The following is a 14,716-nucleotide window of genomic DNA, read 5'->3' on the forward strand; positions in this document are numbered from 1 at the left end:
TAGTTGTAGCAGTTTCAAGATCCGTTATTAGATTCTTTCGCTCTTTGAGGAGGCTTCTCTTTCTGGGCTTGAGGAGAAATCCTAAGAAGGTGACTCAGTCTTTACAGATCTGGACATTTTCCAAGGAGACCTTGTACCCACATTCTGCCAGGTGATTTAAGGCTTTTATTATATTATTTAAGGAATCTTGCTCTGAGTCACTGGTGATTAACAAATCATCTATATATTGCAATAGCACTCTATTTGTTGGCTGCAAATTTTGCAAGTCGTGAGCCAAGGCTTCCCCGAAAAGTGTAGGGGGATTCTTATGGCAACATAGTCCAGCGATACTGAGTTCTCACTAATGAGCCTAGATCTTGCCATTCAAAGGCAAACAATTCTTGTGATTGTGGGTCCAAAGGTACACAGAAAAAAGAATCCTTTAGATCTATACAGAATTCTTTAGATCTTCCCAGTATAGTACTGGGAGTCCTGAAAATGCTAGTTAACTAGGTATACAGATTGGGCATTATAGGGTAAATAGCCTCCGTTATTTCATTGATTGCCTGAAGGTCTTGGACAAACCAATATTCCTGAGATTTGGGTTTCCGAACTGGTAAGATAGGAGTTATATGGGGACCAGCAGAGTTGAATGAAGCCTAGGGCCTTGAATTTCTAAATCAGAGATTGAATGCCTTTCTAGGCTTCCTTCTTCAAAGGGTATTGTTTTTTCTGGTGAGTAAAAGTACCTTCTTTCAGCCTTATTTTTATTGGTTTAGTGTTCTTAGCCCTACCGGGGTTCCCATCTGTCCAGACGGAGGGATTAACCCATGCTGGAGAAGCAGAATCTCCTAACCTATTTTCCAGCATGAAGGTTGGGTCCTTCCTTACCAGGAGCATTTGGAGTCGGCATGTGCTCTCAACCAGGACCTGTAGGTGGAGCTGGTTCTTCTCAGGAATAAAGGTTATTTGGGAGTGTAGTTTTGAAAGTAAATCCTGGCCCAACAAAGGTATTGGACAATCAGGCATGTATAGAAACTTATGTTGTAAGTATGTTTTTCCTATTATACATTGTAATAGTTATAGAAAATGTTGATACTCTGATCTGACAATCACTCCAGTGACCTGGACAGTTTGTCACAGAAGTCCAGTGATTTTCTCATTCAAAATTAAGTAGTGCCAGAATCAAGACAAAAGTCTACTTTCCTGTACCTGAGGCTCTTTAGGGGTAAATGGTAAGGCCTGTTTGGGGAACAGAGGAGACCCCTGGGCCCCATCATTCTTCCTCAGAGTCAGCTGTTCTCCCAACCCTTAGGGCAGCTGGTATTTTTCTGCCCTTTGGTTCACCTCGATTAGGGCATTCCTTTTTCCAATGTCCTTTTCCTTTGCAAAAGGCTCAATGGAACCAATTGCCCCCTATTCTTATTTTGTGGCTCAGATCCCTTTACTTGCTTTAGAAATATAGTGGCAGCCTTAGCCTTCTGGTACTGCTATTAAACACCTTGTAGGCAATATCTACAAGCTGAGCATGTGGCATGCTTATTACTCCATCCAATTTTTGGAGTTTATCCCAGATATTCAGAGTGCTTTGACAAACAAAGCTTCTACTAATCATGAGAGAGTTTTCAGCCACTTGAGGATCAATATCAGTACATTTTCTTTAGGCCTAATAGATTCACTCCAAAAACTCTGAGGGATCCTTATTCGGTTTTTGCTGAACAGCCTGTACCATGGTTAGGCTCTTCTGTTTTGGCATCCCTTTGCATAACCCCTCTACAAGACATAGCCAGTAATGTTCTAATCTGGACCGATCACTCCTGTTATTGGGGTCCAGTCTGGTTCGACAAGAGGGATCGCTCTGTTGAGTGCTGGAGTATCTCGTTGGGGTTCTCCTGGTACAGCCTCTTGGCTTCTTCTTTAGCTCTGCCTATTACTAGTCTTCACTTGTCTGCGTTAGTAGCATCTTGAGCAAGGCCTGTACATCTGCCTAGGTGGGGCGGTGGATGGCAAACATCGAGGAGATTAGATCAGTCATCATTTGGGGGTTATCGCAATAAGAAGGGTTAAGATTTTTCCAAATCAGTAAATCTTAGGTGGAAAAAAGAGTATGTACCTAATAATATCTGGCAGGCTGTCCTCCAGGGCCAATTCTGACAGCCGGCGACTTCAAAGGATATTGCCCTTAGTGGCCCCCTGGCTACCTATCCCTGCTCAAAATTGGGTAACTTGTTGGGTACAGGACAGGGAGACCATTCCATTAGCCCTTTCTATGTCAGGCACCCCTGGTGGTGGAGGAGTAAGCAGGGGTTCTAGGTACTGACTTCCAACTGCTTGAACATTGAATTCCTCCTCATCCCTCAATTCTCCTGATTTAGAATCAGGTACTGGGACAGTTGCTGTTTCTGGTACTGAGGCAATTTGCCTCCAAACCACCGCTTGTTTCCCTTTTTGCTAGTTTCCAAATTATGCAAACTCATAAACATCTGTACATAAGATGTTTCATCCCATTCCAGGACCTTTGACAAAACAATTCTATCTGCAAAATAGTATAATAATTCAGTGAACCATTGAGCAGCCAGCGCTCCCCAGAATCTAATATTAACATTGGTGAAGTAGTATTGCAATAAAACAGTAATTTCTTTTCAGTCAGTGTCAAACCACAATGAGATACCATCAGAGAATCAGCCAGTGGGCTAAAACTATAAACCAGGTGTGGCCTTAAGACTTCCAGAAGCCCGAAGGCCTGAACCAGACAAGGCAGCTTTACAAGGCAGTAAAAGTTGCCAATAACAAACATGCTTTGCTTCCAGACCCGCCACCAAAGTCCTTTACTGGTGGGGGTGGGCCTTCTGGGTCACTGGGCCTTCTGGGACACTATAGTCTCAACTCTTGGTGCCAGTGGGTCAGAATAACCCCAGATAGTGAGTGCAAAATCCTCCAGCTGCACACACCAGAACCACCCCACCCTTCAAGACTAGATTTAAAGAGTCAGACTGAATTTTTAAAAAGGACCAGAGACAGGGAAACAGGGCAAACACTTATTCTATCCCAACTGGGCAAAAAGTGTCCGTGAAGGGCGGGCCTCAGCACATCCCCTACCCTGACAAGCAAAATCGCTTGGCACTGTTTCCAGAGGTTGGTCCTGTGCCAATGAACCCACCCAATCCCAAGCAGCCCCAAGACCTCCTGCAAGCAGATAGACTTACCAGAAGAACCCCAAAGTTTTTCCAGCAGAGTCACCAGACTGAAATGGAGGGCAACCGAGTCCGGGGCTCCTGCTGCCTGTGACACTCAGTCTATAGACCCACACAGGAGTTGGGCTATTTAGAATAAGTGTTTATTGTCAGAGCACAAGTGATCTGAGAAGGCAGCAGGTTAACACCTGTAAAAAGTGCCTTCCTTTCTCAGTCCAGCTTAGGGTATTTAAGGGAAAATCTGAGCATTATTCCAGAGGCCGCATGATGGTTCCCCGGGGTGGGGGTGAGGGGTCTTTTGTGCTTCATAGAGCCTTCCCTCTGGCAACGTGGTCTTCCAGTGGCATTAACAAACCAAGAACAAAGATGGGAGTACTTTGGAAAGAATGCTAGACCATAAGATTGTGATCAGTAAGCATAAGAGCTTTAATCATAAGTTTCATGGAAACTATCTATGGCAGGTGATGTTCCAAGCTCAGGATCAAGCCGCAGGGGATGATCTATTGTTAAGCTATAGAGCAGGGAAAGGTGAGGCCAGGGACACCGTGAGGCCCTCACTACAGAGGTCCTATCACGGCCCTTCTTCAAGAACAGTGTTACTTTACTGGCATCAATGAGTATGCATCGAGTATTGCCAACCAGGGAAGCTCATCCAAACCTTGGTGTTCAGAGTCTTTAATGGGTCTCCATGGTCAACTGCCCACAAGCTTGACCTCAGTCTTCAGCCGCTCCACCAGTCTAAGCTGATTCCGCATGACTCAAACCCCTACCATAAATGGCATTGTTAAGCACATCATTAGTCTAACCCTCTGAGCTAAGGCCCCTGGGGCAAACAAAGATGCTTCTATCAGGCAGAAATTCCAAGGGTTTAGAGATTATCTCTAAGAACCCAAGGGCAATGGCCAGATCTCTAATGGGGAAAGATCACTTTACTATATAACCACAAACTCATAGGGAAAAATGGCTTATAATAACTTAAAAAAATGTCCAACCTCAGTAGTAATTAAGGACTTGCAAATTAAAACCACAACAAGATATTATTTTATACTCAGGAATATAGAGTCATGGGTACTCTCATACACTGACAGTGAGAGCATAATGTTTTTTATTGAGATGTAGTTGACATACAACATTATATTAGTTTCAGGTATATAACAGTGATTTGACAAATGTATATATTATAAATATATATATATATATACATACACACGCACATAGTAAAATGGTCACCAAAATTAGTCTAGTTAAACATCCATTACCACATAGATATAGATTTTTTTTTCTTGTGATAAGAACTTTTAAGATTTACTCTCTTAGCAACTTTTGAATATGCAACACAGTATTATTAACTGCAGTCGCTGACGACATTCAGAATGAGCCACCCCAAAATGTGCCTCTGTAGTAGGCAGACTCTTTTGAGCTAAATGCAATTTCAACCACTGCTCAAGAGAAACTTCTGCCCCTCCTATAACTACCTAGAAGAACTTGAATTAGGGGCCTTGCCCACAATAGAAGATTATCAAAGATGACCTCTTTTGATCTGCCTATATGCCAGGGTAAACTTTTATTTACTAAACATCTGCTCTTCTTATCATCCTGGCCCAACACACTTTAACCTCATCCCTAGCTTAGAATGTCATATATTTTCTTTTTCTGTTTCTGAATCTCTCATGCATGTGAGGTTTCTGGCTTGCATGTATGTGGGGTTCTCATATATATGAATGTATCATATTTGGTAATTTTCTCATGCTAATCTGTCTCTCTATTAGATTAGCCAAAAGAAACTTAAGGATAGAGAAAAGTTTCTTCCTCCCCCACATGGGTATGATGTACATTACATTTTCATGACTTCTTTATTTTATAACTGGAAGCTTGCACCTTTTGACTACCTTCCCCCATTTTGCCCCACTCTCCAATCCCCACCTCTGGCAACCGCCAATGGGTTCTCTGTATATATGAGTTTCTTTTTTTTTTTTAGATTTCACGTGTAAGGAGGTCATACAGTATTTGTCTTTCTCTGACTTATTTCACTTAGCATAATGCCTTCAGGTTCCATCCATGTTGTCGCAAATGGCCCCATTTCCTTTATATGGCTAAATAATACTCACTGTTTATACAACATCTTCTTTATCCATTCATGTAGCAATGGACACGAAGGTTGTTTACATGTCTTGGTTATTATAAATAATGCCACAATGAACAGGGGGGTGCAGCTATTTTTTTCAAGTTAGTGTTTTCTTTGAATAAATATCTAGAAATAGAATTGTTAGATTGTATCGTAGTTTTATCTTCAATTTTTGAGGAATTTTCATACTGTTTTCCAATGTGGCTACACCAATTTATATTCCTACCAACAGTGCACAAGGGTTTCCTTTTCTTCATATCGTTGCCAACACTTGTTATTTCTTGTCTTTTTGACCATCACTATTCTAATAGGTGTGCGCTAATATTTCATTGTGATTTTGATTTGCATTTCCCTGATGATTAGTAATGTTGAGCACCTTTTCATATACCTGTTGGCGATCTGTATGTTCTCTTTGGAAAAATGTCTATTCAGATCTTCTGCCCATTTTTAATCAGACTTTTTCATTATGAAGTTGTACAAGTTCTTTATATATTTTGGATAGTAACTCCTTATCAGATAAATGATTTGCAAATACTTTCCCCCATTCCTTAGGTTGCCTTTTCATTTTGTTAATGATTTCCTTTGCTCTGCAAAAGTTTTTAGTCTGATGTAGAGTGAATAAATTAGAAAAACAATTTGGAGAACAATTTTGGCAATACCTAGTAAAACATGTACAGCTCTAGCATTAGTATTACATAAACCAGATGTAAATGTCTATAGCGTCATTGTCATATAAATTGGAGACATCTTAAATATCCATCACCAGGAGGATGCATAAATTAATATATACTTTTTAAAGTATATATTGCTTAAAGACACCTACATATGTGTTACTGTTTTAACACACATACAGCTTGTTGTGTTATATATTAATTGGTTAATGCCTTATGTTATTACCTAATAATTGCCTTTAGAGCCTAGCTGTTGAAAGAGAGGCCGGTCAACAATTTTACATGTATATATGGGATGTGCAAAAGTAATCTCTACAAATTTAGAACATGCAAGTTTACTAAGTTCTACTTTTAGTTCCCACCTAGAATGACAACACAGGCAGTCTAGAAGTTTGAGATCTGTACTACAGCAATGCCTTACAGGCGACCGTGGTCTATTAATCAAGGAAAAGATGTTTCTGAATGCCTCTGACGTGTTAGATTGAGAGAGGTTTAAAGCACAGATAAAGCAGAATTTCGGCCTTCAGTCATTCAGAATATTTTGGGAAGGGCAGGCAGAATATCAAGCTAATTAACAAAATAAGGTAATCAATGATCACCAGTCATCTACAGGCTGCAGTATACCTCACAGTGGTTTGAAGAAGGTCTTGAAGGGGAACACAAGAGACTAAAGTGCTTGAATAAGTTTTCAAAGCAGCTCATCCATCATGATGAGGTATTTGATCAAAGCTCTCATGAAGTAAAGCTTGTTTCTAGAAAATTATTTTAAATATTATGCCAATCTTCTTATAATGCCGTTTTTAAAAATAGGTCAGCACTCAGAATATTTTTAAGGTTTCTTTAGAAATCGTTCCAACCCTGTTATTTAACTTCACTCTGATGGCAGCCTGTAATCACAGACATTTCCAGATTTCTACTCCTGGGACTTAAAAAACACCGTATGTGAATGTATTTACTGACTTAATGGAAATAAAGAATAGCTTCATATTTCCAAGCAACATGCATACACCTCTCATAAACACAACATTCAGCTTTCTGCCTAAACCCAGGCACTTTCTTTTTTTCTAGGGGAAAAGCTCAGATTTTGATATTTTGTTGCCCATGTCTATGTTGAAAAGTATGAGGGCCTCTCGTGAATTAATTCTGTTTGCCACACAAGAGGAAAACGAAGCAAAAGCAGATGCTTTTGAAAATGTATTGGAAACTATGATCCATGTATATTGCATAATTAGGTAAATAAAATATAGTACCAGAGACATTCTGGTTGAAAGACCCATGACCAAAGATAAATAATTTAAGCATCTACCACTTTTTTAGGAAAGAAAATGTACCCACGTTTTTAGGAAAGAAAATGTACTCACTTTCCTAATGTTGAGAAATTATTCTAATATTGACTTAGAATCTATGGTCTGCCATGTAATCACATATATCTCTGTTAAAAATTATAAAAGTCATTCTGTTACTAAGTTTTTTGGGGGGATCATTTTTTTTTTTAAGATAGAAAAGTGAACCACACACAGGGTCTATAATAACATATATGCTTGATATGCATATATTATATCTGGATACATAAAAAAATTGAAAACATTTTTGTTTACCTATAGGAAGGCAACTGAATGATTTAGGGACACCAAGGGGTTAGAGATTCTTTACTATACATTGCTATGAAATTTTGAATTTTGAACCATGTGGATATATTATCTATTTAATAAATAAAAACAGTTATTTTTATAATTAATAATCATCCTAAATCGTCACTGCACTATAACCTTCTCTATATTTTTTGATAGTAATTGGTTATGGAAGATTTACATAAAAATGCAGTACAACAAAGAGTATCAACCTTATTGCTTTATAATCCCAGTTCTCATGTTATCTTGAACAGTATCATTTTCTATTTGCTGTAAACAAAGCAGATATGCTCAGTTACACTGGTGATTGGGCAAATGCAAATTAAAATAAGGAGATGCCATTTTTTCTAGCATGTGAGAGGAGTTAAGGAGGGAGTGCTGCCAGAAGCATAACTCGGTGTGGGCTTCTGAGGTGGCGGAGAACACCACACAGTGGTTACTATTAGAGTAGTTGTGGGAAAGAGTAAGAATTAGCCCCACAGAATAGTGGTAAGGGCACCCAGGAAGAGACAAGAGTATGGAGGAACATGGCACTTTGGGGACTCTAAAAGGGTATGTTGCTGAGCACATGAGGCAGTGAAGGAATTATAGGAGATGTCGTGGGTGAGGCCAGAACCAGGTTACAGAGACCTTGTACGCTTTTTAAATTCTCCACTAAAAGGAACTGGGACTTCCTGGAAAAATAGCTGATTCCAGGGCTGGGGAAGGGTAAGGACAAGTTAAACCCGGAACATTTTGTGCCAAAAAGTAAGAAAGCCTACAAAATTTATGGGAACATGTCAAAAGGACACAGAAGCCAGTATGAAGTGGCACCCACTAGTCAAATCTGGGATAATCTGAGCATGAAAATAAATAGTGACAGTAAAGGAGAACAAGAAGAGAATAATCTGTAATCCATCCATTCATCTACTCACCTACATGCATATATTCATACATATGTACACATATACATAAAATGGAGAAAAAAGAAAGCTTTTTTCCCCCATAGAATGCCAATTAATAAATGTAGAGAACAATTAGAAAATCATCATTCTACACCATTAGAGTAACAACTGATTTAGAATTAACAACATGTAGTAATTCATGGAAATGGAAGTTTGTGGTCTTAAAGTATCGTCCCATCAATTATTTATTAATTACAAAGGGAAAAATTATACCTTCATAGTGGGAACACCTAGCACATAACACCTTAATGAACCCAGTGATCAAAGTTCATGAATTACCCAGAAAGGAGCAAACTGTCATCCTGAGCATCAAGGATGCACCATCACAGCAACGAACACCTGCAAAAATGCACACCCTGATGCTAATCCTTAGAGAAACTATTGCTTCATGGGCCAGGAAAAAAAAAAGGGGTTTAAAGGATATGATTAGGGCAATGGGTAAATTTTGAAGATGGACTAAATATTCAATAACTGTATTGTAGGAACGTTAAGTGTCCTACATTTGACAATGACATTATGGCTATGTAACAGAACATCCCTCTTCTTAGGAGATACAGTTCATTATGTCTGTAACATACTCTCAGATAGTTTGGATATTGAATTTTTTCTCTTAAATGAGCTTTTCCATAGGGTTGAAATCATTCAAACTAATTTTTCAAAATAAAAAATAAAAAGATGACTCTCACAGAAATGTGTAGGATGACCTAGAAGATAAATTCAAGAAGAGTTTCCCTAAATGGACAGGGAGCTGTTAGAACATTTTAATTGATAAAATGATTTGATGAGATTTGTCATTTTGAAAGTTTACTAAGGAATAGGATGGAGCATTGTCCAGGAAACAAATACGTTGGCAAAGGACAGGTGTGATCCCCAAACATTTTACTTGGATTTTTGAAATACATGTTAATGTTATTTTGGCAGCTAGATTTAACCCAGAAACATGTTTTCTTTGTACATAATAGTGCACAAACTAAGATAATTAAGTTAATATATTAAATATGAAAACATAATTGCTTTTCTTTCAATATTGTTAAGTGATAATTCACTTTTACAGGTAATTTCTAGAAGCAAATTGCCTAAATTATGGGTCATTTCGGTCTTCTGCTTTTGTCTTTTGCACAGATCCTAACTTGGGATAAAATAATTCACTGCTCACTTGAAACTGCATTTAAAAATGGAAAGGAAATTTAAAAAGAATTGAATTTAATTTGCCCATTTTGTGCTCTGGTATGATTATATTTAGTGGGAAAAAATTCAGTGAAAACCTCCCACCATTCAAGAACTTAAAACCATAGATCTCTGCATTTTATTCTATCCTGCTCTCTGTACTCCTATGGAAAATGGTGAATGAGAGTAGAGAACCAAGACTGAGCTAAGATTTCCTCGTAGATGGAAAAACTCAAAACAAAAAGATAGAAAAATCACCCAATAGATGGCAATTGGTAGCTAGTTATCTTCCAAAGCTGGAAAAGTTTTTGCAAAGAATTTTCTTCCCAGCCACAACAGGAGATAAAGAATAAATTTCTTTTCCACTTCCGCGACCACAGAAATGACTTGATACTGATTTTTTTACTTTACTTCTAACAGTGTGCAACAATTGGGGAAAAAAAATGGGTGTTGAAGGCGAAAGAGGCTATTAGCTACTTCAGATGGCCCTATGATCTCTACTAATTATTACCTGCAGCCTGCTCTGTCCTACCACCACCAAGACCTTGAGGGAGGAAGTTGGTCTTGTTGGCCAACAGCTGGGTTTGGCCTGGCCAAAGGCAGAGAAAACTTGGGGCTGAGCCCAAAAAGAGAATGGTCATGTCCTGTCTGAAGAAGGTGACAGAGATGTCAGCCAGCAGAGACCATTGAACTCAGCCAGAGTGAAAGAGAGGGAGGGAAGTTTCAGAAGCCGAAGTATGGTGCCAAAGTGGCATCAGAGACAAAATGAGACAAGCAGGGGCAAGGGAAGGTCAGGGGAGGGATTTGAGTGGCAAAGGGGAAGGCCTGGACAAGGGCCTGGCACAGGGAACCATGCTCATGTTTGCATGGATAGTATTTTTAAAAGGCCCGTTGCTTCTATGTATTGTTTTGGGTAGTGGTTACACAGGTATGTATAATTTTAAAATTCATTGAATTAAGATCATAGCTTTTGTTGTATGTTAATTATACTTTGATTTTTAAAAAGCCCATTAGAAGTAGATACAACAGGAAATTGCTGTAGATGAAATTATAATCTTATCATACCCTCAGAGCTTATTTTGAACACAAGGTTAATCTTCATAAGGCCTCCTTCACCCTTGTATAAATGAGGTGATAAGAAACTGCAGTGCCAAAAATCCTGCCTTGTCATATGTAGAAGTGTCCCAAAGGTAGTGGATTCCGCTTTTTGGTAAGACTTACCATGTCTAATTTCTTTTGCACCAGTAGGCCTCTGGGCATTGTGAGAAGCCAGGAGAAGGAAGTGAAATTAGTCTAAACAGTAATTTAAAATATTACCTAATTGTGAACAAAAGAAGCTGAGAAGTCTATGAATGAAAACAAATAAATGAGCAAAAAACATGAATAAGAAATTCTTAGAAAATCTATGGCAAACATCTAATGAGCACTTTACAATATGCTCGACTTCACTAATGACCAGGAAAATTCAATGAAAATAGCAGTGAAATATCATTTTTGTTCTCAAACTTAAAAATGCTGATTATATCAAGGGTGTAGGGAAAATAGGTACCCTAAAATATTGTTGGTTTCTATCAAAATTTAAAAAATGGGTATTGTTTGATCCAGCAATTCCATCTCCTATGGATATATATTGCAACATTGTAATAGCACCCTTCCCCCCAACCTAAGTGTCCATCCAGAAGAAAACAAATAACGGGAAACATACAAGGGATGAAAAAGGACCTGATACAAGGATCCCCTGTCTGGAAGAACTGACATGAAGAATGTGACATAAAGGAGTCATGTTGGGGTAGAATATAGGGTTAATTTAAGCACAACCCCTCTACATACTCAAAAGACAAAAAGAGTGGTTTGGTCAGCAGCCTTAAGGAATACAATGAACAAAGGATTCTCTGGGAAATACCTGCTCCCAAGGACATTTACTGCTGTTCCCATGGGTGCTGTATGCTCCTTCGGCCGTTCCCATGGACATTATCTGCTCTGCTCGAGAAGGCGTCTGGTCCACCGTTCTCAAAAACACTATCTGCTCTTGTAAATAAGCAGTACATTTTGCTCTCACTCATTTGGGAAGGCAGTTACTCCCCTGATGAGCTAATTCTGCCAAGGAGCAAGGTCACACAGTATGACGCAGCAGCTGATTCTAGGACTGGACACCCAGTTCCTCTCGCCTCCCCTCCAGGTGGCCTGGGAAACAAGCCCTGGCTGAAAAAAACAAAATAGATGGCCTTTGCCACCCCCACTCCTTTAGTTTCCATGACTACTGATTTGTCTATATAATCGATGCTCCCAAGACATTCAGGGAGCCAGGCTTTTGGAGCAATAGCCCACCTGTGCTTCCAGGAGTTGCAACTCTCTAATAAACACTTATTCTGTTTAGCCCAACTCCTGTGTCAGTCTTTTGGCTTTGAATGGCATAGGTAGCATGAGCCCCACACTCAGTTTCAGTCATTAGAGTGAATGAAATGGGCCATAAGGGCTGATAAGGGAAAATGTCAAGACACAGTATTAAGTGGAAAAAAGAAAAAAACAACCATACACAGAACAATATGCACGGTATGAACCATTTTTTTAAAAAAATCGTTTTATCTAAATACTGTTGACGTAAGAAACATCCAAACATGTAGAGAATTTTAATTAGTTTATCTGAGCCAAACTGACGACAATTGCCGGGAAGCAAAATCTCAACGGAAAATGCTCGAGAATGGTAGTTTGCAGCTTATTTTATATATTATAATCAAAAGAGAAGAAGTAAGGAGGATTATATGACATCCATTGGTGGTAGGATAAGGGGGCAAGAGAAAGTAAAGTGGGGAAGTTTCTGGGATTGGATCAAAAGTAAAATGGTGGGGCACATACTTCTTTTACATTGATAGGTACAGGAGAGTTAATAATTAACCTTTACAGCACAGAGAGATGGTATGCAGGAGACAAGATAACCATGAGGAGTTTTGTGTGGTCTTGTGCTCTGTTGCAGTGGGTTGTGCCCTGAGGGGTCTGGAAAAAAGGGATTGCTCTGACTTTCCAAAGGTATGTTATCTTAGATGCAAAAAGACAATAGACAGGTCTACTTAGGGTAAAGATTGATCTTTGCCAAGAAAGCTACAGGCCCAGGATATGACTAACTGCCATGACATGCTTTTAGTTAGGAATTTTTCCTGAGTTTTTAGGATCTGCCGTACAACCTTCTCTGAGCTTTTCAGGTTTAGTATGTGACCCCTTTTTTCGTCCACAATACAGATTATTAAAGGTGGTTATCCATGAGGGTAGGATTGGGGTGTGAGGATGAAGAGTTTGTATCTATATATTTCTGCTTTTTATTGAAAGTAAAACATGTGATCACATGTTCAGGCATTATTTAGTCATTTGGGACAAAAGCAAAGAGAAAGAAAAATTCGTTACTCAAGAATCTTAAAAAAAGAAAAGAAAAGAAAAAAGAAATCTTGAGATAAAAAGCCACTATCACGAAATAAGACCACAATTTCAGAAGCTAATCAGGAGGATGAGCATGTGCATCTATTTGGTCTTGGTAGAAGCTTTTAGCCAAGGAGAGTATGGATGTGGATCTTCATGTATCTTTTCCCATTTCTCCGAGATTACTAAATTCTACTCCATTGATATAATGAATATCTGACAATATGTCAAATGCATGCCTGCATTTCTCAAAAGGTAAAATAGAGAAGGAGTTTGGTACTGATTAGTCCCTTAGGCCAGGTGTCCCAACCTCTGTGGCCTGTTAAGAATCAGGCCACACAGCACGAGGTGCGCTGCAGGTGAGTGAGTGAAGCTACATTTGATTTTGCAGCTTCACCTTCTATGATCACCTTAGCTCCACCTCAGATCATCAGGTATCAGATTCTCATAGGAGCAGCAATCCCCGGTGCCAGAAAGGTTGGGGACTGCTGCCTTAGGCACAGTCCTCTTTGGCTTTGGGGTGAAATGAAAGATCTCTTCAAACTTTGTTCTTAACCTGTGAAGAATGGTGCTGGCCTTGAGAAAGGGCCATGGGTTTCCAAACCAAATTCACTGCGTGACATGGGGTAAGTGCCTTGAACTGTCATATGAGAATTTGGCACCTATAAAATGAGAATAACATCAAAAAAGGCATTTGTGTGAAGCCCCCAACACTGTGTCCAGCATGTGGTGGGAGCTCAATAAATATTCATTTTATTCCCTTTTCAAAATTCTAAGAGATTTTCAGTCTCAGGGTCAAAAACATGGGGGATTTCAGATTAATGCTGAGGTTACTAGAATATCCAATGAAATAGAACCCACTTTTCTTAAATATGCTAGTAAAGATTATAGTGTGTGTATAATTTCCTATATGCCTGCCATGTAAACCCTCTTATTTTCATGGAAAGTTGACCTTAAACAAATTATTTTCACATAATTAAAGCTGTAATTCACTGATTCTAAAACTTATATTATCATTTGAAATTTTAACGTCACATATCTACTGACCAGTTTCTACAAATTTCAGGGTAAGATTTCAAATTTTCAGAATATGACTTATCTGAAATACACATTTAAGAAAATGCTCCAGCCACCGGGATGTCCAAGTGGTTAAGGCATTGGACTTAAGAAAATGCTCCAAAGCTCTTTTCCTTTCAGGGTGAATTTACCTAGGAGAAGGGACTATTTTGGACAACCCCTCCCTCTCCTTTTGTTGCTTTTCAATGTGCTGCGATAATGCGGAGGATCACAACAAGATGCATCTGTTCTCTAAGCTCAGCCAGCTCAGGGGAAGACAACTTGAAGTCCTTGGGTGTTTAGGTCCTCGCCCCAATCCTGCCACTTAAGTGGGTCCCCACATCCTAACTATGAAAGGACAGCCTTGGAACAAATGTTGTCAAGGCTCTTTCAAGCACTAAAATTCTATAATCAATGGTCAAACAATGAACAACAAACTGACCAACAACAAACTGAACAACAAACTGACCAAACTGACCAACCAACCAACCAAACTACATTCCTGTGGCCAAATTCTCAGAGCCTAGACGTCACCTTT

The sequence above is a fragment of the Rousettus aegyptiacus genome, unplaced genomic scaffold (assembly GCF_014176215.1).
Source record: "Rousettus aegyptiacus isolate mRouAeg1 unplaced genomic scaffold, mRouAeg1.p scaffold_m13_p_3, whole genome shotgun sequence".
Lineage (NCBI taxonomy): Eukaryota > Metazoa > Chordata > Mammalia > Chiroptera > Pteropodidae > Rousettus > Rousettus aegyptiacus.